We start from the raw sequence: 25,303 nt of genomic DNA, 5'->3' as shown, positions 1-25,303 counted from the left end.
TTTGCGGGGGGCGGGGAGAGGGGGGGCATTCTGTGTGTTTCCAGGTAGGAGATGTTGTAGGCACACAGATGGTCCTTGTCCCCATGTCTGTGCCACAAGTGACCTAATTTCTTGTCCAGCCTCATTCCTGCACCCCTGCCCGCCGCAGGCCTCTCTGGAGCAGCTTCCTCTCCTGCCTGCTCTCCTGGCCAGGATTTTAACATATATCACAGGCTGGTAGGCTAAGAGCTTGGGACTTCCCCTCACCACACTCAAAGCCTTTGATCTTTGCTTTGGAGGTAACATCAAAAGGAAGTCTGAGGAAGACAGCCAGGCTGTGAAGTTCAACGTTCAAGTTAATAGCTTGACTGAAGGTTGTGCTGCGTCCTGGCAGCATCACCGCGGCTGAAGTAAACACCGCGATTCCGCCACATTTTCCTGGAAACGGAGCCCGATATTGTAAAAGGGCTGCATTTGCATTTGGAGTGAATTTGGGCTGTAGTGACAGGTTCTTTCCCCTTCACCCCCTTTCCTGGGGAGTGGAAAATGGGGAAGAAACGTGTGTCCGGGGCATGGGGGAGAGGTGATGAAGGCCAGAGTGAGGCTGAGAGAGGGGTGACCCCAAGGGAGCAGCACCCTAGAAGTCACCCTGCCTGACTCCGGGGTTTGCTGCCTGCTGGTCCTGATTTAGCTGAGTGTTTCCGAAACCCAATGGAATTCAAAGAAGGTGGCAGGCAGGCAGGCAGGCAGGCAGGCAGGCAGCGTGGCTCTGGGGAAGTCGAGTGCAGCCCGAACATTGCAGTGAGCCGAGAGCTGGGGCGTGAGTGACTCTGGAAGCAAATGCGAAAGCAACCCATCGGTCTCCTCCGCTTGGTCTCTGCTCAGCTTTGCCGACCCTGGTTGGCTTGTTTCTTCGAACATTTCATGGAGCCACTCCTTTTGTAGACTTCTATCCAAAGCTGGGTTTGAGTGGTTGTCTAACGCCGTTTGGCGAGTGATTCACTGCGGGGACAGGTTTGCTTTCTTAGGCTGATGGATCATCTCCCCCGCACTTGCCTTACGTACCTTTTTGTTGTGTGTGCAGAGCTTCCTGGGACATCTGCTCCTGTTACCACCTAGCATCATGAGCCACCATTCCCCTCCAGCTCTCAGCCCTCCTTGCACTGACCTGTCTCCCCCCACCTGTCTCTCCCCCCCCCTATCTCTCCCCCCACCTGTCTCTCCCCTCACCTGTCTCTTGAGCTCCCACTTGTCTCTCCCCTCACCTGTCTCTCCCCTCACCTATCTCTCCCCCCACCTGTCTCTTCCCTCACCTGTCTCTCCCCCCACCTGTCTCTCCCCTCACGTGTCTCTCCCCAAAAGCTTTAGTGGGGTCTTTAAACCCTGAAGATGTCAGCCCTGGGCAGCTAGACTTTCCCCGATATCTTTAGTGGTTTCTTAGGCTCCTTTCATCCCCATGCCCCCTTCATGAGTTTTGGCATAACTGTGTATCGCCCACACTATTATTTATTTGATGCATCCAAACATTTGATTTCACTTATTTAAACTCAGCCTTGCTGTAAGCCTTAAATCTGTGAAATTATAAGTGTGCTGTGCTACTTATTTTTTCCTAATGCACATGAATATAATCCTGTAACTCCTCAAGTGACACCTTGTCCCACCTGAAGTTGTGCTTGGTAGCCCCACAGTTTGGGAAACTCGGCTTAAGGAAAAGGAGTTCCCTTTCCTTTCCCTCCTGGTGGCTTGCAGCTTTGGGTACCTGTTGACACCTAACCCTCTCCTTTTCCCGCTCCTGAGCCAGCCGACTCTTGCTCCGCTCAGGAGTAGATTCAAAATTCTGCATGCAGAACGGTCTTAGGCTTCTGGGAACCAGTGTTATAGTGACCGGGATTCCTCCTGGACCGGATGGTCCCTCCATCACTGTGTGCTGCCCCTCTACAGCTGCTGGACACCTTCTCCAAGTCCTCACAACCTGTCAGGTCGCCACCAGTTTTCCAGGTGGGTGGTGAAGCTGGCCCCGAGCAGCCTGCCACCCCTCGGGTTGAGTTACCTTTTGAAACGTCTCGGCAAATCCCTGCCACCCTTGATCAGAGTTGTTGGCACGAAGACCCTGTGGTTCTAGGTTTTCAGCCCTTGAGACTGAGCTGCATTCATTATACATGTCCATTTGGCGCCTTGCTGCAGAGGCCTCTCCTGCCACGGATGGGTGTGGGCTTGTGGAAATTGCTCAGCACGTACAGGATGCCAGTCTCTGGATCAGGGTCTCCAGAGCTCCAGGGACATGCCCCTGGGTGCTGAGGATGCTGCTCTGGGAGAAATGAGCTAAATGCCCAGACTGGTTTCCCTGAGTTTTGGGCATTTTTTGGGCCCATACTTAAAGTTGTAGAGGGCCACTGTCAGATTTGTTTAGCTCTCAATTCATGATCATAGAGGATGGTGAATCGAAGCTGGCGTTCCTGGACACAGCCTTTCATACATTTAAGGGAACCTGTAGAGTCTCCTGGGGGGAGAGGTGAGGGAGAGATGAAAGGGTTTCTCTAGACCTGCTCCGTAGCATGGACTGTTCTTTTAGGTAATTAATGGGGATCATAAAAGATGAGCACACTGTCCATTTATCTATCACTTGGGGGTCTTAAATCTTTGCGTGGTCTCCTTTAACTGTGTACCGTGGTGTCACCCACGGCTCCTGTGGCTCCATGTTCATTGGTCCCCCTCTCTGGTCTGCTGGGTTGTACCATTGGGGACTGAAGAATGGGGTTTGGGCAACTTTGGGAATTTTGAGTTTTCCTGCAAAGTCCTGTAGGAGTTTGCTTCTGTGTTTGCTGGGTGTGTCCTTCTAGGGATAGTGGCCGGGGTGGATCAGCTGGGTGAGAGAACACGGGAGCAGATGCAGAGGGTTGAGTGGCTGACTCATTCTTTGTGACAACAGCTCCTACTCATGGATGTCTCCTACCTGTCATGTATTAGGACTGTGGGTCCCCCCATGTGCCGCACATTTGAATCGCCCAGAGAGAGAGAGAGCTTTTATAAAAGCCCCTGTGCTCAGGCCCTACTGTGGGGAGGAGCCAGGCTCCCACCCTGATTGTAATGATCCCTAAGGAATGGCAGGGTTTAGGAACCGCTGTACCTGGGTAACATGGTGTGAGTCATGTGCACCTAAGTCACTTCTGCTCAGCATTCACCAGGCTCTCTTCTGAGCATTTCACACGCATCATCATCTCAGTCCTCATGCAGTTAGGGACGTGGGTGGCGTTGTCCCCATTTTATATACAAGACAGCTGGAGCTCAGAGAGGTTTAAGCACCTTGACTGAGGTCACCGAGTTAGTCCGTGGTGGAAGGAAGGTGAACCTGCCTCCAGAGTCCATGTCATCGTCCTGGATTCGTCCTTATCCTGAAGAGACCTGGCTTTGGCGGATGTATGCTTGATGGGTACGGGCCTGGTGGGTGGAGGTGGGGGGAATTGTTCCTGGTAGACTTGGTGTCTGAATGCTTGAGCCCTGGCATATGAGTAGTCATTTTCTTACCTACAGATTAGGGAAGGGCATCCCAGGTGGAGGGAACCGCATGAGCCAAGGCATGGCGTCCTGGAGTGGCGATGGTGGGTGGTCTGATGCTGGGAAGGTTGTTTGGGATTCTACCATGAAGGGCCGTGAATGCCGCCTGCTTCAGAGACCTCAGGTTGCAATGGGCAGTGTGGGGCCTGGGGTTGCAGTGAAAGTGTGGATTGTGGTGCAGCAGGCCTGGGCCGGGCACGGAGCCTGCTTTCCTCCCATGCTCTTAGCAATTGCTGCTGCCACACCTGGAACATGAGGCCTTTGGCAGTGGTTACCAACCTTTGCTACATGGCAGAGTCACCTGGGAAACTTCTAAAATCCCAATGCCAAGGTTTCACTCCATTCCAGTTAGGTCAGAACATCTAAGGATGGGAACTAGGCATCATATGGTTAAAGGAGGGGTGGGGAATGTCCGGCCCGAGGGCCATATGAGGCCCGTGAAATCATTTGTTCTGGCCCTGCTACTGCATTAAGGGTGAGTTAATTAAATGTTTGACTAAACATAGCAGGCTCATTTTCAGGTTGATAATTGTGTATGGCCTGCAAATGATGTTACAGATATCCAAGTGGCCCTTGGCAGAAAAAGATTCCCACCTCTAGGTTAAAGGTTACCTAGGTGACCCCAGCGTGCAGGAGTGATTGAGAAACTATTTCTGGGGGTAGGGTGGTCTCTGCAGAATTTGAACAGGGGGCTGGCTGCTCATTCCTCAGCGTGGAGTGGAGAACCATCGAGACTGTTTTCTTGGTGTGTTAGTGAAGTCTGCCATGGTTGTGGAGCGCCTGCGGCTGGCCAGGCGCTGCTCCCGGGGCTGGGGTGGAGCGCTGTGCGGCTCTGCTGGGGACCTGAACTAGGAAGCGAAGGAAAGGAAGGCAGGGTTCCGAGAGCGGGAGCATTTTAGAAAGCAGGATACCCAGGACTGGAATCACAGGTAATTTGGCCAGGACCCCAAACCAAAAAACAAACCCTTTCCCCCTTTCTGATGAAAGGGTTTGCTGGGCATTCAGTAATGAGCTAGCGGAGGGCCGATTAGTGTCTGCCTAACCTCTTCATTTCTGCAGCTTCCTGAAGGGTCTCATCTGGGGAAAACTTGCTTTGCTTCTTTTGGGGTTTAAGTGTTTGAAGGTACCAATACATTTTTCTTAAAAAAGAACACTCACCTGCAATTCACGTTTTTCATTCATTTCAACGGACCAGGAGAAGCAGTGAGTGCTGAGTCTCTCCGTACAGGTCTCCCTGGAACCCCTACGTGTGCTGCAACTTGACTTGGATGCAAAAACCAGTGGGGTTTGCATATGAGGACAGGGTTGCCTGAGGTGCCTGGCCTCTGAGTAGTGGGGGTGGCTCCGCAGGAAATGCCTTAGTTTCCAGGTTAGGGTTCAGCTGAGACACTGGTGGTTAAAATCCTGAACTATGCCCTGCTCTCATCCCCAAATCCTCATAGTCTAGTAGCAGTTACCGAGGACCCGGGAGGGGCTTCAGAACCCGTGGGGCCCCAGGGAGGGCCATCTGCTGGTAGTGACTTACTTTGCATATCACTCCTGCTGCAACCGGAAGACTGTCTGGGGGTAGGTTTGTGAGTTTATTTTCAAGGCCCGGCGATCCTTCCAGAATAGAATGGAAGTACATGCTCGGCATGTGGAGCTTTTTGGTTGGTTATGTCAGTGCGTGGATTCAGGAAGCCTTCGTCCTGAAATGAGTCGATTTCATGTGAGGGCCCGCCTCTTTCCACTTTGGGCCAGTTATCCTAGAGCCCCCTCTCAGTCTTACAGGGCCCTGGTTTGGATGATGCATTATATGGCCGCCCCCAGTTATTATCACCTACGCTGCGGCCAGTGACCTTTGTGTATCGCTCTGAGGAAGCCAGGGAGCCAGGATCAGAGCAGCTTCTGTTGGTGCCTCCATCCTGCCTCCCTTCAGCCCTCGTGAGGTCCTTCGTCCTGTGGGAACTTGGAATCCTTGGGTAGCAGCAATCCTGATGTCCACGGGCCCAGGCGGTGTGGGCCCCCTTCCCCTGCCGTCTCTGCAGGATTCTGGAGGAATAATTAGTTCCTGTTTGCAGAGCACTTTGAAATTCTCAGATGAAAGGCACCAGAGAAGCACAGGGTATGATTATCTATTATTATTCGGAACCAGGAGGGGCGGTGCCTCTGCCTATGCCAGGCCCATTCCTCCTGCCGGTCTTTTTCTGCGGATGGGCCTTCTGGATACAAGACCCAAACGGAACAAAGTCTGAGGGGATGGTGAGCAGCCATGCGTTGTCTGCTCAGGACTGTGCACATGGGGCGGGAGAGACACAGGGGCCCCGAGGTCCCAGAGCAGAGGCCTGGACCCTGGCTGTCCTGGGGCCTGGGGTGAGGCAGGGCTCACCATCGGCCCCGCTTGCCTGCGCTCCGTGTATTGTGTGTGCAATTTAGATTTCACTCGATTTACGATATTAATGATCAGGGATCTGCTTCCTGACCACCCACATGCACTTGTGTCAAGAGGATAGGGATTGCGAATTATCTTTTGCTGTGGTAGAATGTTCCGGATTGATTCATGTAGGCCTCAAGTGTATGTGTGTCAATATTTCATTTCTTCATGAAAGTTTGACATGCCAAGACAGGTACCCCGCAGCTCGGGGCAGAACATGGAGCCCCAAAGGGGAGGTCTCTGCACGCCTCCCCCCGTCTTCACCTCAGCTTGCTTAGACTGGAATCAAATTCATCAGCTGCTGAGAAAGGGAAAATCCTTGGGCCAGTTTTTTCTTTTTTTGAAATGAAAGATTTGGTTTGTCTCCTACTTATCAGCAGAATGATGTCCGCCTCCCCCCATCCCCACTCAAAAAACAAACAAAAAAACCCCTGAGATAATCAGAAACGGTTGTACCCTTAATAAATACCACCAGATATCGCAGACAGGAGCACCAGTGTGGCCCCCGGCAGCCTTGCTGCCTGGTGTTCTGTATACTTGATGGTGTCTCTTTGCCCTGAGGCTCAGAAACCCGGAGGACTGACCACTTCTTGAGGCTTATCTCCAGTTTGCAAAGAGCCCCTGGCTAGCTGAGCTGGGGATTTCTGTGTCTGCAACTTCCTCCCCTCAACCCGCCCCCCCCCCTCCCAAATACATTCCCTTTTACTCTTGGTCTCCTATTTACATGGAACAGCCAGTAATACTCAAATCCTAGTTTGCCACGAAGCCAAAAATTGATATATGTTTTCTATACCTGAACGATTTCTCATATGAACCCTGGATTTAGTTTATAAGACTCTCCTAAACCATGGGGATTTGCGTCCCGCAGAGTTGTAATTTCTGGGGCAGAGCCTGAGCGTTTTCTGAATGATTTCCTCCGTGAGCCAGGCGTGGCTGCTCGAATGAGGAATCCCATGCGGTGTGGGCGGGTAGAAGCGGGCGTTATCCTATTTTACCCATGAGGAAACTGAGAAATTACCAGTGATGGAGTCAGACCCCAGCACCCACGTTCCTGACTCTCCCTTGGGTGCACTTTTCAGCTGCCCACCCTGTCTCCTTTACGAGCCTTACTGTGGTGGTGGAGACATCTTTAAATGGAAATTCGCGGGGGGAACCCTGCTCCCCTGGACTGGAGCAGGGTGGAGAGGAGCAGGGGGCAGGGCTCTCTCTTGGGTGTGACCCTTCGCAGTTGAGCCAAGGGGAAGGCTGGCCACGTCGGGACACCTGCTGTGGTCTCTGTGGACTTTCCCCCCTTCTACTCCACGCCCTCCTGTTTGCAGATCATGTGCCTTGTAGAATCTCCTAAAAAAGTGTCTGGTTATTGGGAAATCTAAGCATTCCTGTCCCGGTCCCCTTATTTCTCAGAAAAGGACAGAGGAACCAACTTTTTATCGAATCTCATGCTGGGCCTGTTAATTGGGTCTCACATTTCACAGCAGCGTTGCAAATGGAGTTATGTTTGTATTCATTTTACAGATGAGAAAACTGAGGTCCAGAGAGGTTCATTACAGACCTTTGGTGTTTAAAATGCATCTTTCTGTTGCAAACCAAGAAATGCAGTGTCTTGAAGAGGGCAGGAAAGAGCTGAGTAAGGTGACATTTGGGTTGTCAACAAGTAATTACGGAGCAGGTCCGCTGCTTTCCGCTTCAGAAAGCTGGGATGTGAGCAGTGAGGCGTCTTCTCAGCCCCTGACATGACATGTTGGAAGGGAGAATGGGTGGAAGGGAGACTCGGCCTCCCCTACAGGCTTTCTCCTGAGTCCTCGCTGGGGTGGCCAGCCCAGGCGTATACACTTCCTGTGCACCTAGGGCTAGGAGCTGGAGTTAGAGGTGAGCAGGACATGACCTTGGGAGGCAGCCATGAGAACCAGGAAGTGGAGTCAAGCCCTTATGGGTGCGACTGTGGAAATGTGAGCAGCATTCACATGGGACCTAAGAGTGAGCGTGAGTTTCTGGGGCCCGTGGGACACAGTAGCTGAGATCGCAGCCATCCTGGCAAACCCAGAATGGGGTGCTCTCTGCGCCTGAATCACCTTTGCAGAGGTCCTCGCGGGCGCCTGGAGGAAACCGTGTCTCTGGCTTGTGGGAGAGGCATCGTCGTGGTTTTAGAGGCCCGTGAGTCCTTGTGGAAAGTGGGTGCAGTGGCTCCCAAAGGACTCGTGATGGACCCAAGTTTCTGCAGCCACATTTCAGTGTCACCAGGTATGGTGGCCCCTCACCTTTCATGCCCTGCATTAGTTAGGTCTCCCTGAGAGTTTACTGAAAAATGTGTTTTCTTCAAAAAATTTTGCTTTTAAGATTCCAATAATGGGTTCAAAAGTATAAAGCAACAAGAAAGAACTGTCCATAATCCTACTCCCTGGAGGAAACCATTGTGAAAGGCAGTTGATTTTTCTTCTCCAAAGTAGTCAGTAGCCGTGTGTTTTGGATATAGCGACTTTTCAGGTGTGCACGTGGTCACAAGGGCAGCCCACATTTTGTCATGTGGATTCAGCCGGTCCTGACACCTGCCTCTGGGTGGAAAGCAAGCCACTGCCTGGTCTGTCTGCAGGTTGTAAGTATGGATGGCTTTAGGGGGGGGCAGGTTCAGTTATGCTCAAGACTTGACAACCCTGCTGGTTTCTTTGTTGCCACCTTTGCCCCTCTTTAAAAGCAGGAATAATAGGTGGTGACTAGATGGATGCCTCTTAAAATATGGGGCCGTGCTGCGGCCTTGGGTAGGCTTTTGAAAAGTTAGTGTGTGTGCTGTGTTGTTGTAACTCATGAACCTTTCTGGCCCTGAAGATAATGAGCTCAGAGAGGGCAGTGATGCTGCCTTACGGCTCACCCGAGGGTCGGTCACCCACAGTGCGTCCGGCCTACTGAAGGGAATGCTTCTTGATGGATCCTGGGGTTGGAAAACGGATGTAGTGGCCGCCATGCCGCTGGGGAGCCAGCTGAGAAGAAGGTCATGGGTGCTGTCACTGGCGCTTGCAGAACTGCCTCCCTTCACCCTCACGCCCTGGTCGGGTGTGGCTCCAGTCTCTACCTGGTCCGGTCTGCTCCTCTTTCCCACCTGGAAGGGCAGGCAGGCATCAGGCACAGCTCAGAACTCCCTTGCCCTCTCCTCTCACCCCCTTCCCTCCCCTTGGCGCCCCCTCCAGGGCTGGAGGACCAGATTGTGATGGGAGCATGCTTTTCTGCCACCGTCCAAACAGCAAGTTCCTAGCGGCAATGGGGCAACCGGATGCAGCGCGGTGCAATCCTGCAATAACAGTACCTTGTGTTTTTATCATATAATTTACGGTCTAAATGCTTTTCAGATACTATTACCTTTTTTTTTTATAGATGTGGTAACCACGGCTTCTTTGGGGATATGAGGGGCGGTGCGATTCTGGAAGCTCTGGCGGAAGCTGCCAAGTAGCTGGATATTATTTAATGGAATCTTTGCATCTACCCTGCGAGGGGGGTGAGGGAAGGGGAAGTTACTCTGCAATAACTGGGAGTCAGAGACGTGAGATCTCTGCCCATGGCACTCAGCAGGTTGGGTGAGAGCTGGGGATTTTCACCCAGGTGACCTGAATTTTAGGCCTTGTGATCCTTCTGTGTCTAGCACCCAGCACAATGCCCAGCCAAGAGCCGGCATCAATCAATATTTGTTGAATGTTAAATGAGGCTTAAAGAGACCGTTCATGCTTGGCACCGGGGCAGAGGGAGACAAACATGTTTCCTGCCCTCATAACCTTCACTTCCAAGTCCTGTGACCTTGGGCTGCTTGCCTAACATTCTCAGCTCAATTTCCTGAAAACCCATCTGAAAAATGGACTTAGCCAAGGGCATGTCCTACAGCCCGATCTCCAGTGTTACATGCTTTCTACTACTCACTGTTTTGGTTTTCTTTTTCCTACACGCAGCTTCCCTTTTTATTTCCACCTCCTGGAAAACACATTTCTGATGACAAGCTGTAGTATCGGATGACGACAACGAAAAAGGCCTTCCCGACATTCTTGCCCATATCATCAAACACTAGCTTCACAGTAACAACAGCAGTGGTCCTCGCACTGACCCTGATGCTAGGTGCTGCTCTAAGCCACTGCCCACAGCCCCGATTGGGCAGAAGCTCTGATGGACAGGGTTGTTAGCGCCCACTTCAAAAGAGAAACTGCAGCTCAGAGAGGTTAAGTAACCTGCCCGAGGCCTCTAAGGACTGTGGACGGTGGTCTGGGATTCAAACATCAGAATCGGTCTGACTTTCTGCTCTTTACACTGCACTTCAGACTTAACCCCCACATGCATTTGTTCTGGGCCTTTTCATACCTCCCTTGTCTCCTCTACGGCCCAGACCATTGCTTTCCCCATTCTTCGGACCCATGGTCAGAGCAGGAGGAAACCCACACTGGTCTGTGGATATAGCGAGGGCTGGCGATGGTCCCCAGTCAGGGTGCCAAGTCTGACCCTTGGTTTTCTGCCTGTCAGTGGTCAGCCAGGGGCACCAGAGAGTTCTTCGAATTTCCCTTTCTCAACTGCCTACCTCTTCTTCAGGCAACGTTTCCAACAGGCGAGGTTTTGAATCTTATCGACGTCTCTGAAGAGAGATGGAGGAGGCAAAAAACATGAAGTCATGGCCTGGGAGAAAAGTGGCCGTTTATTTTGGAGATTTCTTCCCCCTCTTTCACTGTTCTTTTGTGCACGTGTAAAACCTCTTTCCCGCGGAGAGTTTGTGTGGTTTGTTCGTAGCCCTTGAGCTGCTACTGCTGTGTTTATCCTAACGCATCGCAAGCCCGCGCTCTGGGGGCCGACTGTGCTCCGTGTGTCTGCCGTTTGCAGAGCATGAGAGGCAAGAATCCGTTCTGCTGCGCTCACGGACATGTCAGGAACCTCTTCAAGTTTGCGGGCCAGTTGGAGGGCGATGCAGTGGCTTGTAGCAGCGGGCCTGCAGCCGAGAGTCCATGGAGCCAAGAGGAGGGCAGGCACAGAGGAGACCAATTGTAGTCACAGGAAAATTCCACTTACCAGGGGGCTGGGAATGAGTGAACTGCAGGGTTTGGCGGGGAGTGACCTGGAGAGGCGAGGCTGGTTAGCTAGGAATGTTTTGGTCACTTTGCTTGACTTTGGGTTAAGTGTTCATTTCCCGTTAAGCACAGGATCAGACACAGAGCCGGGGATTTGCTTTTGGGGATGATTTTGAATCACGTACCATCTCGAGGAGTTTTATTCTGATGACACTGATTATATTAATAGCAATATAATAGCTAGCTAATAATATAATAGCTAGCATTTACTCAGCACTTAGCATATGCCAGGCAGCCTGCCAGGCGTTTGATCCTTACAAGAACTCCGAGAGATGCCTATTTGTTTGTATTCCCGTTTTACAGATGGGGAACCCAGTGTTCAGAGAGGTGAGGTCATTGGCCCAGGCTCACCCCCTTCTCTTAAAGAACCCAGTTCGTTTGGGTGTCAGTACTTGGCCTGTACTAGGCGCTCAATACATGTCTTGGTTCAGGAAGGGAGTTACGGAGCTGGGTTTGAACCGGGTTCTGAGCTGCCTCTGGGTGTGAACTGGTCTGAATACATGCAGTCCCCACAACTCCTGTCTTGCTGCTTTGGGACCTCACAGCAGCAGATTGGACTAACCTACAGGGGACTCAGGGGTCCAAAGGAAGAGGAGCAAGGGCACGTGTGGAGGCAAGCACACGGCCCCTGGGGTATTTCCTGGGCAGGTGGGCATGAAAGGCATAGCATGAACTGTCATTCCAAGGAGCTTGCTGAGTTCGCATTTTCCCTCTCTGATCGTGGCGGTGTGCGATTCACCGTGTTGCCCTGGGTCTGCAGAGCGAGTTGGGCTGCCTCTGGAGGGCCTTGCTGTTGGATGGCTGCAGAGTCTCCCGTACCTGAGCAGAGACAGAGCGGGACCTCGGGAACTGGCTTCCCCTTATTCAGGGGAAACTCGAGAGAGCTGCAGTGGCATCCTCAAGGCAGAGCCTTTGCCCCGGGCACATAAAGAGAGGAGGACGGATCTATGTAAAATACCCGAATTAATAATTTGTTACTTTCCCATCTGCGTGTGGCCAGTAATGGTGGGTCCTGGTCATTACCAGGTGCCCATCTCGGATAGTCTCTTGCTCATCACTCGTGTGCACCCAAAGAGGGAGGTACTGTGATTAGCCCACGGTATTGTCCTCCCTTTGCAGGCAAGGGCTGGAGGCACAGAGAGGCAAAGCCATCTGTCCAAGGCTCCAGAACAATGAAGCCGCGAAGCTGGATTTGAACCCAGACACTCCAGCCCCTGGCCTGTGCCCTTAACCGTTCTGCAGTACCCACCTTGCTTTGAATTAGTGAGGTTTGAAGTTGATTATATAATCAACCTGCTTCTTCTAGAACCTTCTGTCAGCCAACTCCACGACGGGGGAGACGGCACGGTGACTTCCATCCATAAGGTTAGCTCAGGCCGCAGGAGAGAGCACAGGTTAGATGGGTAGGGAGACTGTACCTAGTTCCTTCCCTTCACAGCCCGGCCCTTTCCTAGGACCGTGTCCTCTTTGACCTGTCCACACGCCTCTTGAGTCCAGCCTGCCTTGCGCCTCTCTCTGCTGCTAACAAAACCCCGAGACCTGAAATTCCGTCCCCCAGAATCCCGGGAGCTCTAAATGTGGAGATGGCCGCGCTCCGTGGCCAGAGCTGGTTGGGATTACAGATAAACTGAAGCCTGGGAAACTTTCTTGCTATTAATAGTGCAGAGCTTTGGGGGAGGGAATAACCAAGCTTGATGCTGTTGGAATTGATTTTGCCTGTCCAGATGACATACTAATGAGCTAAGTGGTTAGCTTCAGATCATTATTGCTCCTTCCCAGGCCAAGTTCTTTTAACGACGAAAACCACAAAAGCAGAGAACAAGTTGGTTTAGAGGCCCGGGGGCCCGTTGTCGAGAGGGGAGGCCGGTCAGCGCAGGCCTGCTCTGGAGGAAATGAAGGCGGTGGTCCCTTCAGAAGAGTTGTGCCGTCTTAAATCCATCTTTTCCAACGGCGCTCGGGGGGGGGGGGGGGGGGGGGGGGGGGGGGGGGCCGCAGGAATTTGATTGGGCATCTGGATTTTTGATGGGGGTATTTCTTCAGGCCTTTGGATTCTTCTAGAAAGTTTCTCTCCCAGCCGTAATGTGTCAGAGTTTGCTGTCAGCCATTCTCTCTCCAGGGAGAAAGTGTTGCCTAAACCAACCCAAAGATCCCTATCTCTTCACATCACCCACTTTGATTGTAACGTCCATTGTTCTGCTCTTCGCTTCTTGGCAGACTGGGTCCCCCCATGTATACAATTGAAAACACAGTCACAGCCCTTCAGGTCCGAAGTGCCTGGGATATCCTGATGTTCGGAGGAGACCTTGGAAGTGGACAGGACTGTATTTCCTTCCCCAAATGAGGTTATTGTGCTCGAAATATCTCCTGGTAGTTTATTAAAGGAAACCACAGGCTGGGGTCAGAAGCAGTTTCTCCTGCCTGGAGCCTGCTGTCTTGCCTCTTCTTTCTAGATCTTTCTCCCTCCCCATTGCCTGCCCCTACCTTCCTCCAACCAGCCCCCATACAGCACCCTCTTCCTGGGGGTGGGGGGCAGCCTTGCCACGGAGTGGCGTTTGAGTAGCCCGCCCTCACTGGTTGCCCCCTGGGACGTCAGGAAGGAATTTGGGGTGTGGACTTCCTTGAGTGACTGGGATTAGACCAGTTGAGTCTGCAGTCAGACGAGAAGTGTGTGGGCAAAGGGAACTATTGTGTGAGGCTCCTCGGGACAGAAAGCCTGCCTTCATCTTTTGCTGCGCCTAATGGACAATTGAGACATTCAGCTTACGTCTGAAAGGGGAGTGGGCCGGAATGGTCTAGCAGACCTCCCAGACGAAGGCTTGTAGGAGCAGCAAATAGAGACAAGGATTACCAACAGGGGAAACAACCCGGCCGAGTCCTGGGAGAGAATGTTTATTTCCTTGCTCTCTAGGAGGGATTTGGAAAGAGCCATAATCCTGGGTTAGGAGTAATTTGTTACAGCAAGATGATACTTGAGTGACAGGCCACTTCTGGCTGAGGCAGCGGGACTTGTGTGCAGGGGGGTCGGGGCCTCCAGAAGGTCGGCCTCACTAAATCTTCACCCTGGCCCTGGGGTGGGGGTGGAGGGGTGGTTCGTTCCTCCCCAAGCAAAATTAACCAGAGGCTCTGCTGACCTTTCGGCTTCCTGGGTGTCGTGTTACGAGGCATCTCCACATGCTTGTCACGGCTGGAATCGGACAGTGAAAATTGGGACAGGGAGAACTTGCTGGAGCCCCCGACCTCTTTCAGATGTGATGGGAGGCGGGGGTGGGGTGGGGGTGGGGAATACAAAGGCTGTTCTTCGTGGTTCACGGTTTCGTTGGAGTTTGAGGACGTGAGCCAGGTCTGCATGGCCTTTGGTTCCTATGTTCACCCTCTAAAGCTCGCTGATTGGTGCCCGCTGGCCCCAGATCTTCGGCTGTGCGTTGTTTTGTGGATTGGGGGGAAGAATATGGACTTGGGGGGAGGAGAGCCTGAGGAGGAAAATCCATTTCTTTAGAGCTCACGGCTGTGGGAAAGGAAGGAATTTTTAAAAGTTTTTGATTTTAATACCTCCTGCAATGGGATGAATCATATATTTACAATGTCCCTGCCAGGTCACCGGGACCCTGCTACTCCCTGGCTTTGTACCTCTCTAAGGTCATCCGATGGCTGTGTGTATAATGATTTACACGGGAGACCCGTAGCTTCCGGCTTGTAAGTCCCCTGTGCAGTTGGAGGAAGAAATAGTACATTTTAACCATCCTGGACCTCAAAAAATCGTTTCCTTTACTTCACTTACAGTTTATCCTTTGAGGCTGAAAAAAGGATGAGGAAGTCGGTGGGAAGGCTTTAGGCAACAAGCGATTCCATGCCCATTAAAACACTGCAACATGTATTTTTAAAATTAATTAAATTTATGGGGGTGACCCTGGTGAGTAACATCATATAAGTTTTAAGTGTATAATTCAACAATACATCATCCGTATATTGCATTGTGGGCTCACCACCCAGTGTCTAGTCTCCTTCCATCACCATCTATTTGACCTCCTCTGCCCTCTTCATCCTCCTGCCCCCTACCCTCTGGTAACCATCTTCCTTTTGTCTCTATGAGTTTTTTTTGCTTCGTTTGTTGCTTTCTGTTTTATATCCCACCTAGGAGTGAAATCATATGGTTCTTGTCCTTTTTCGTCTGACTTCTTTCACTTGGCATGATACTCTCAAGATCAATCCGCTTGGTTGCAAATGGCAGTATTTCATCTTTTCTTGCGGCCGAGTAGTATTTCACTGTATACATGTACCACGTCTTCTTAATCCACTCATCCGTCAAGAGGCACCAAGGTTCTTTCTGTGCCCTTCCGTGCCCGTTTCTGAGACAGAGAAATTGAAGTGCAGAGACATGGTGACCTGCCCGCGGCCACCGGACAGTGGAGGGCGGACGGTAGGATTCAGATTTCTGAACAGACGTGCCTGCTTTTCTGTGGGCGTACAGCTCCACTCTATTTGTTTTTAGCCATATGCCTTCAAACAGCTGTCGCACACTTCTGTGCTCTGCCATGCCTCTTCACCCGCAGTTTTAATCCAGGGTATGCTGTGCTCTGCCCATCTTCCGGGAAGTCTCAGCATTCCCCTGCCATGGCAACGGCCCCTCCCCAAGAGCCAGCGCCAACCAAAATCACATTTGTAAATTGCTTGTTTCCCAAGATGCTTTGGAGGGTATGATATTTTTTTTTGAAGAATAGGTTCACTTGTTTTCCAGTTCATTCTGTATGCATTCTGGCATTCTGGGTGGAGTCTGTATCCGTGACTGTGTGTTCTCCCTCACCCATTTAAAGTCACCGTCAGTAGGGTTTAGTATATTCACAAAGTTGTGCAAACTTCACACTATTTCCATAATATTTCATCATCCGCAAAGAAACCCTGGGCCCTCTTCCCCCCAGTGCCTGACTCTGTCTCCATGGATTTACCTATTCTAGGTATTTTATATAGATTAATCCTCACCCAAGGATATGTTTTTCCATTGATTTTTAAAGAGAGTGGAAAGGTGGGGGGTAGAGAACAGAGAGAAAAAGAGAGAGAGAAATATCGATGTGAGAGAGATTCATCGATTACTTGCCTTCTGCACTCGCCCAGGACTGGGGGGTCAAACCTGCAACCCAGATACATGCCCTTGACCAGAAATCTTACCTCTGATCCTTTGGTGTGCAGCTGGCGCTCTAACCACTGAGCAACCGACCAGGGCATGTGACCTTCCATGTCTGCCTTCTCTAAAGTTAGCATAATGTTTGCAAGGGCCACGTAAATTCCATTGTGTGGACAGACCACATTCTCTTTATTCATTCATCAGCTGAGACTTGGGACACTCTTATCCCAACACACACCGCATACTCACCAAGCTCCCGGGATGCTACCCTGAGACTTGGGACACTCTTATCCCAACACACACCGCATATTCACCTCACCAAGCTCCTGGGATGCTGCCCCCGGTCCCCAAGCTGCTCCGTGTTTCCTAGCTTACTCTGTGGGTCTGCAGGTGCCTGGATCCACCTCAGCATGCTTGTAGAGAGGCAGGCGCTAAGTAAGACATCCCAATTACCTGGGCTGGACTTGGCCTTTTTATAAGCAGCAGTAATAAAAAGTGTGGCGACCACAAGGTAGGTTGTCTCTGCTCTGCCTAGTCTGGAGGTTGAAGATGGGGTGAGCAAGACAGGAGGTCAAGGGCTCCTCCTCTCAAGTTCTCCCAGTGGCTTCATGTCTCCTGATCCATAGCTCAGGGACGTAGGTGCTAGAGCAGGGGGCTGCTGTTTGGTTGGAATCCACAGCCCCTCGCAGTGAACTTGATCTTGAGGAGGCAACAGTAAGACGTGGAGTTGGCTGGTCCTGGGCTGCTTTTGGTTACGACAGAGTGTGATCTGTCTCTGAGGCTGATTTCCTGCCGGCTCCCTGTGTAGGGTTGGGGCTGCACCATTTCTTTTGAGGGCACTCGTTACCCATTCAACTCCGTCTTTTTGGGGGAGTCTTGAAGAGTCTGGCCTGAAAATACCAAAGGTCTGCATTCTGATTCAGAATCCCTAGTAATGCATGACTAAGTCACTTTCAGAATCCTTAGTAATGCATGACTAAGTCACTTCATCTCTCTCGGCCTCACTTTCTTCTTCATAATGTGTTTGGAGATTGTCTGCTTTGACCACCCAGAAAGGATGTGTGGACAGTCAATTTCGAGGTTTAAAAGAGCCTTTGAGGAAGTCGTATGGGATCTGCAAATGTGCAACATGCTTGTCATTGGCACTGCCCCAACCCTGACAGTGTATGCCAGTGACTAATCATCTGAGTCACCTGGCAGGTTGGGGAAAAAATACAGACCCCTGGCCCACTCCCAGACAGCTTGGCTTAGCAGGTCTGAGTGGGCCAGGAGAAACATCTCTAAACAAACCAGTGAGGTTTGGGAACTGTGAGACCGTGTCACCATCATGAATGAAATCTAACTTGTCTACCATTCATTAGATGATTATTCCATTGACTGGGTCTTAGATGACTTTGCTAGGCCTCAGAATACCTAGTCCACACCGGACACAGAACACGTACTTTGTAAATGCTGCAGGAATTCGTGTGTTAGAATCGAAAGGGGTTTTTGAGGTTATGTTCCCCAGTTTCCTACTACAGACTTAGGCCCAGCGTGGGGAACAGGTTGGCCAGGGAAGAAGCAAAGCAGTTGCCCAGGTAGGGACAGTGCTGGGCCTGGAATGTTTCTGGACTCTCCTCCCCCTTGTTGCTCCCAGGAGCACAGTCATAATTTTAAGAGTGACATTTTGGGGAGGTGCGAGGAAGGCCTGGGTTCCAGCCTAAGGGGGCTCATCTGGGCATGAGGGGAAGGGCCTGGTCAAATTCTCCTCAGTGTGTGCTCCCATGACCTGCTATGCCGCCGCCTCCCTGCAGACCAACTGACCTGGCAAATGCAAACATATCTCAGGGGCAGGGGCATTGGATAATTGGCCAGGAAAAGAAAATAGTCAGTCTGGTTATTGAAATTTTTGTTTGTTTGTTATTTGTTTGTTTTGCTTTATAGCTCTGGTAGAAAGTATATTCTGGTAGCCTTGGAGGAAAATAATTTAATAGTCTGCCCAGCTTCCAAGGGAAAAAGAGAGATGCTGGATGCTGGAGAAAGGTTATTTTTTCCTCTGGGGGATACTGGGAGGTATTCCCTGAGCCCCATGCCCTTTGAGAAACCGATCCCTGGCTGGGGTTCAGGCAAGGATGCTCACAGTTGATAAGAAAACCATGGAAGGTAGAGAAGTTCTGACGTAAGCCAGGGTGAAGCAGCGAACGCCCGGTAGTCTGGAGCCCTGTGCACCCACCTGCCCGCTGACCCAGTGCCCTCAGGCAGGCCGGGCCTTGTTCTTCAGGCCTTAGATTCCTCCTTGGTAAGATCTGAGTTGTAACTTTCTGCCCATTTACTTCATAGGGTTATTGTGAATGTGGTTATAACTCTGGAAATACTCGGTACATGTGAAGTGATACTGTGAGGACCCTTTAGATTGTTATGATTAGGAAGACAAAGGTTAACTATAGGGATTTCATTTAAATATTGTATAATGACCAACCCATAGAGATAGGATGAAACGATTGTTGTTTTGCACAGGTGCCTTGATATCCACCCCTCTCATTCCTTTTATATTGAAACATGGGATAGTTGGTGACTTTGAGGGAAGCATTTCCAAGTTCCTACTATGTTTGGTTTTATTAAAAAAAAAAAAAAGACAGTCCTACCATCTTACTGAATTTTTCATGTGGCTTTCTTCCTTCTCCAAGTTCGGAGTGTACCCAGCCTTCCGAGGTCTTTGGTTTTTTCTTTTCCTTGGTAACTATAGTAAACACTCCCAACCAGCGGAAATCATCCATTTCTGACTTTTCTTTCTCTATGCAGTCATGCTCTGTAGGCATATAAAGCCTCTGTAAAGAGAACTTCTATCTTAGACTCTCTGTGGATTTTTTCAAATGAAGAAATTGTTGGAGTATGTTTTAACCTAGAGCAAAGCAGCCCATCTCCTATACCTTCTGCATCTGCAGGAAAACTGGTCAGACATTTTGTAGAGGTGCCTGAAGGATCCTGCAGAAACCTGAAGATGTCCGAAATAGTTTCACACAGTTTTACTGTTAGGTATATATGATCAATGCTAACTTTTGGAAACCTGTTGGTATGTGTATGTTTCAGAGGGTAGGGCAGTATTCAATGAATCACCACCTCTTCTATTTTAACCATTGGGATTCATTGGGATTCCCTGACACCCCAGGGCAAAATTGCTTATTTATAGAAGATAAGCTGAATTTTCCATCTTCTATTTCTGAGAAATGAAGTCGGTTCAGGAAGAGACGGCCAGGCCTGTGTGCATATGGATGTTCCCCACAACATGAGCTCCTGAAAAAATGCGAATGTGCTCTTGGCATTGGTGATTGTGCCTCCCGTTGGCTCCTGGAATTTTTCTATTTTGCTCTTATGAGGAGCAGCTTCTGGTGGCCTGTTGTTTTGAGAAATTCAGTGATGTGAGCATCGTAAGCAGGGCTGCGCATTTCTAGTAGAGCTGGCGTGGGCCTCACCGATGCTGCATGGGGAGGGTGGGAGCAAGCCGGGGGGGGGGGGGGGGGGGGAGGACTTTCAGTTTGGGGTGTTTAGGCAGAGCAGCGACTTTCCCTTTTATAAGAAACACATGTAGAACTGGCGAGCGAGGAAGTCTTAGCCGTTACTCTGTCACGAGGATGGCTTCCACTTAATTTGAATTCTTGTAAGATGAGTTTTTCTAGGAAAAAGCACCCCTGTTGAGAAATAGCTTGGATTTTTGTACTCTGGTAAAGGATGACGATCTACCAGTCTGGGGAGGGGAGCAAAGCCTTCAAAAATGATCAAATCAGCCCTTTCTGGGGTGGTTTTCTTCAGGACCTAGTTTTCCTGAAGATACCGCTTTCATCTCCGCTGAACAGTGTTCAGGCCCTGCTGTGTCCCTCTTCCCACCCCAAGCTCTGCCTTCTGCCCGAGCTCCTGGCGAATGCCATCTGTTGGTGGCGGGCAGAGTTGGCATGGCATGGCGTGGGGTGGGAAAGCTGTACACATTGGAAAGCTCTGGGGAGAGGAGCTTCTGAACCTAGGCAGTTGATCCCAGAGCGCATATGCGGCACATCCCCACGGCCAGAGGGGTTCTGCCTGGTATTCCTTTGTGGTGATTTGATGACACGTGATACTCTACCAGTGTTGCCTGGGAAGTGGGTGAGAACCTTTTCCAGTCAGAATTGCTGAAGGGTTTTCGAACTTCCGTTTAGAAGGGAGAGAGAGTTATTTTGGTGAGATTGTGGTCTGGTGGTCAGACCCGACCCGGTGACTGGGAGTCACGACCAGAGCTCAGATTCTTTCCCGAACTTTCCCTCTGAAGCGGGAGTCTTGCCAGTGGCAAGTCAAACCAAAGTATTGCCTTTGGAACTGGTTTCCTATGTGATTGTGTTCGGCTGCCTGGATTTAAGGACCCATGAAGGGATATATCCTGTCTGACATGGTCTTCAGGTCTTTACACGAACCTTCCCTAAGCCAGGGGTGGCACACCACGGCCCACAGGCCAAAGCTGGTTGGTCACCTGCTTTTGTGTGGCCTGTGAGCTGAGAATGATTTTGATGATTTTTAAATGATTGGAAAAAATAAACAGAAGACGACTATCTCCTGACACGAGAAAATCATATGAAATCCATATTTCAGTGTCTGTAAATGAAGTTTTATTGGCACACAGCCATGACATAATACAGGTGTGCATACGTGTATGGTCCATGGCTGAGTTGAGTAGTTAGGAGAGAAATGGATGGGTTGCAAAGCCTGAGCTATTTACTGGGTGGCCCTTCACGGGAAAAGTTTGCCAACCCTGCCCTGAACAAACAAAGGGCAGACTCCATGGCCCGTCCATCTGTGGAATGGAGCGAATGGCAGGGAGTGCCGGGAAGCCGCTTTGGAGTTTATCAAGGATGTGGAGTTTCCTGGCAGTCCGCGTCATTATCATCATCGCTGTCCTTTGAATTGTCCTGTTTGTTTGGAAAATAAGTTTGTACCAAGACCTCAGCAGCCCTCCGATGGCGGGTTCTCTGATCAGCCCCTTCTCGCTACCCTTGCTACCCAATCCGGATCCACACAGATGGAGGTGCTTCATGAGAGCAGGTTCTCCCAGGCCCACTTGAACCTGATCTCGGAGACGCCTTCTGATTTGGGAGATCCATCCCCATGTGCCTTTCCTATTCCTTTTCTTTTTAAATTGGAGTTGGAGGAGGAGAAATGCGAGATGTGTGCCTTTCTCTTTTTGCTGACAAATTTAACAGGCTTTTAAATAGCCTTGATTCCTGTCAGGCCAATGGTATTGTGTATATTTTGAGACTTTGTCCCCAGGTCCAAAAGCTTAACTTAAGCTCCCCAAGACGTATCATAAAATATGATTTTGGGAAAAACTCTAATGGGCCACGAGCAGAACGTTATTATTAAACAAAGGATGAAATGCTTAAGCTGAGATGGCTATTTTTTTTTTTTCTTCTTCTCCTCAAAATGAAAGTCAAGCAGACTCCATTTCAACAGTTTTCGATGCAGGAATTCCCACAGCCCCATTTGATTGCAGTTTGTTGAAAAGTTTAATGTTTTTATAGGCAATTCATAATTTCCATGTTGAGCAGCCTAAAAGGAAGAGAGCTGGAGCCCAGTGTTGTTTTTATAGTGGGACGGTGGGAACTTTTTTTTTTTCTTCCCCCCAAAGGATATAAAACCAAAGTGGAACCGTTGGGAAAACGTGGCGTGGCTTTCCAGCCGGTTCTTGAGTCCCAGATGCTCCTTTCTTTCAGGTCTTCCTTTAGGACCCAGCAGAGTAAATAGAATTTCCTGCTGCTTAATGTCTCCAGGAAGGAAAAGATTTTCCTCGGGGCTCTAATAGTACCCAATTTCCCTTTTCTTCCCTTTATTTATTTATTTTCTCTATTAATAAGGACCAATTGTGGAAGATGAAGAGACCTGGGAAATCCATCACTTTTGGAGGAGGTTAATAACTTCCTTTCAAAAATCCCGACATAATACTCACTTCCCCACAAGGAACCTCGTCAGCCCGAATGCCAGTTAAGATCCAAGGGATGGGCGTGGGTTTGCGGGGATCCAGCCGTTCTGTGGGATCAAGTTGCATTGGGCCCAAGAGGTTGGGGCTGTCACTGGGGCGTCCCTGCAAGTTGTCGGGACTGGGGCCGTCTTCCTTTGCCATCTGGATTTGGTTAGCTCTCTCTGGGCAGCGGGGCGAGTCTCATTTCCTCCAACCAGTAATGTTATATAGGCAGTGATCCTGGGCTGCCCTAACATAATTGAAAATTATGTGTATTGTAGGCTCGGAGCGCTGAAATGTAGGCTCATAAAAATATGTGGTGCAGGTAGCCCGCGGAGATTGGATATGGCACACAATGAAGCTTTTATGTAAAGGAAGAATGATAAGTCTCCGCATTAATGTTGCATTATGGGTATGATAATTCTTGGGTGGGGTCCTCAGGGCAGGTCTGTCATGTTAAATAAAGCCTAGATTTCCTAATCCTGGGGAGCTGGTCCTTGGGATGCAATCAAATCCGTTTCGCAGAAGGCCAAAGATGAAAAGGTGTCCATTAATCGATCCTTCCCCATCGAGTGTAGCAGGAGATGTAGGTGTGTGGTAGATTCCGCTGGGCATTTTTCTTCACGGGTTTTTACGAGATGGAGGGGTGAGTGTTGGCAGGTGTCCATTTCGGTCGGCCTCAAGGAAATGACTCTGCTGAGTGGTTTTGACCAATGAGGCCCATATATTTATGTGGCAAGTGAGAATGGGCGAAGTCAGGATGAGACAGGGCAGAAGCGATGCCCACAGCCCTCTAGCTTGGGCTATAGGGCAGAGGGAGACCATGGAAACATTTCAGTGGTTCTCAACTTGGGATGGTACTGCTCCCAAACGAGGTATTGGAAACGGTTTGATTATAAGGGTGACTGAGGTGGGGGGTGGGGGGTGCCTGCTGGTATTTCCTGTCTGGAGGCCCAGGCTCCTAGAAGTCTTTCACCCGCCCCACCACAGAGAGGACCAGCCCTCTAGTCCAGTGATGGCGAACCTATGACATGCGTGTCAGAGGTGACACGCGAACTCATTTTTTTGGTTGATTTTTCTTTGTTAAATGGCATTCAAATATATAAAATAAATATAAAAAATATAAGTCTTTGTTTTACGATGGTTGCAGATATCAAAAAATTTCTATATGTGACACGGCACCAGAGTTAAGTTAGGGTTTTTCAAAATGCTGACACGCCGAGCTTAAAAGGTTCGCCATCACTGCTCTAGTCGATAGATAAAACCTGGAGGTCCTTGGAGCAAAGGCATTTGATGCAAGGTCTTGGGGCAATTGACCAGCACCAGCAACCGAGCTTCCTGTGCACAGGATGCTGCTAGGTAAACACTCTGAAGAGGAATCTCTCCATCCTCAGCTTGGGAGAATGACTGTGTACTTGAGCAGGTGACTCCTGGGTTAGTATCTTCCAGCTTTAGGTGGAACTGAGTTGGGTTTTCATTCTCCAGACGGTTGTGTCTTTGAGGAACCCACGGAGAAGCGTGTGGGTGGCTTTGGCCCTCTTCTGTCACATGGGGTTTGAGCGAACCCTTCCTTCTTTCTGGACTGCCCTTTGCTGTCCTTTCTGTTGAAATCTTTTCGGTGCGGCTGGCCCCGTTCTCTTTCTCAGAAATGCCACCTTCTTCTTGGCATTCCCCGGGCATGATTTCCCGGGTCTCGGCCACCGCGTCCCCCGTTCTCGCTTGGCTTGTGGAGGAGTTGGCTCCCTCCTGCATAAGCCCCCTGAGGGCGGCATGTTTGTCTCTGTGATGCACCAAGCAAGCTCTAATTGGTGTTCACCGAGTTCCATTTCCTGTAGGATTAGTATTAAAACTAGCCTTTTTTTCTTTTTGCTAGAGGTTTCTGAAAAGATCAAGATGGCTCCTTATATATCCTCCAACATAACCCCTGCCTTAATCAATTGGCCTTTGGAGGTACGAAGGCTGGTATCGGTGTCCTTATTAAAATCGGAGCAGTGTCTAAGTTCTGTTTGGTGGCCTGAAGTTTTCCTGAGTGAAACTGCTGTACTGTCACCAACAAAAGTCAAATGCGTGCTTGTGCTAAAAGTTTCAGTGACCAGACAGGCCACCTTACCTCAGTTTCCCTATCTGCCCAGTGGGGAGTTGGATCAGTTGATGGTGTACTTCCCCCTGAAAGCTGGCCATGTCACTTTTGATAGAAGCAGCTCCCCTCCCTTGCACTGTGTATTCATTTTCTACCTCAGACAAGGGTGGAGATAGACATATTGGCTTCTGTCTTTATCTTGCTCTCTGTGGTAAACCTGTATGCATTTAAGAATTCCTCCAACCTTTTGAGTTGAAGGTATAAGTTGTATTGTGCCGTGTTTATGCATGTTTTACCAAAAAATACAGGATGTCCCCCCAAAATGTATACACAGTTTTGAGTTGAAGGTATAAGTTGTATTGTGCCGTGTTTGTGCATGTTTTACCAAAAAATACAGGATGTCCCCCTAAAATGTATACACAGTTTGAGTGATTATGAAGTCAGTGTTTATTAACATACAGTTCATTTTCAAAATTAAGTGAGTTATCAGCTGTTAAAGTGTGTATCCATTTTTGGGGGAACACCCTACATTTTTGTTCTGGAGGAGGAATTCCCTCCTCACCTTCCTTGAGTAACTTCCAGCCGGGGACAGTTCCACACGTATCCTCAGCTTCTTCCACGCGAAGGAGGAGGGCGTTTTAGAAATGTGTTCCTGAAAGAGAACATTCAGAGTTGATGGTCTCTTGGGACACTGGCTGGAGACTCCACTTGCTTTCCTCCACCGGGAGATCTCTGTGTCTCTTCCCACCCTCCGTCTCGCTCTTCCCACCCTCCTTCTAAGTGAGGTGTAGTGTTGATGAGGTCATTTTGTCTGAAGCTACCTATAGCTTGATGGGTAATAATATTGATGTTGTATACATGTACCTATTGAACATGAACTCTAAGGAAGAACCTGTGGGTGTTGGATGGTTTTTTGTCATTGATGTTGTTATTCACATGCTCTAAGTTTTTCAGTTTCTGATCCATGTGTCATGAACCCCAAGAGTTATCTCTCAGGGCAGCTGTTTTGCATTTCTCTGCTATGTTTATTTTCTTTTTACCCCCTTATTTATTTATTTGATCTTTATTGTTGAAAGTATTACATATGTCCCCCCTTTCCCCCATTGAC

The 25,303-nt window shown here is 49.8% G+C and overlaps 1 protein-coding gene across 14 annotated transcripts in view; it reads left to right on the top strand.

Moving 5' to 3' along the window:
- Positions 1-25,303, top strand: part of TCF7L2 (transcription factor 7-like 2 (T-cell specific, HMG-box)) — a 186,705-nt gene that overhangs the window by 36,767 nt on the left and 124,635 nt on the right. The window lies entirely within an intron of this gene.

This window comes from Myotis brandtii, unplaced genomic scaffold, assembly GCF_000412655.1.
Source record: "Myotis brandtii unplaced genomic scaffold, ASM41265v1 scaffold441, whole genome shotgun sequence".
NCBI classification, from domain to species: Eukaryota; Metazoa; Chordata; class Mammalia; order Chiroptera; family Vespertilionidae; genus Myotis; species Myotis brandtii.
Note: the sequence above shows the minus strand (reverse complement) of the source record. Positions and strands in the feature narration are given on the sequence as shown.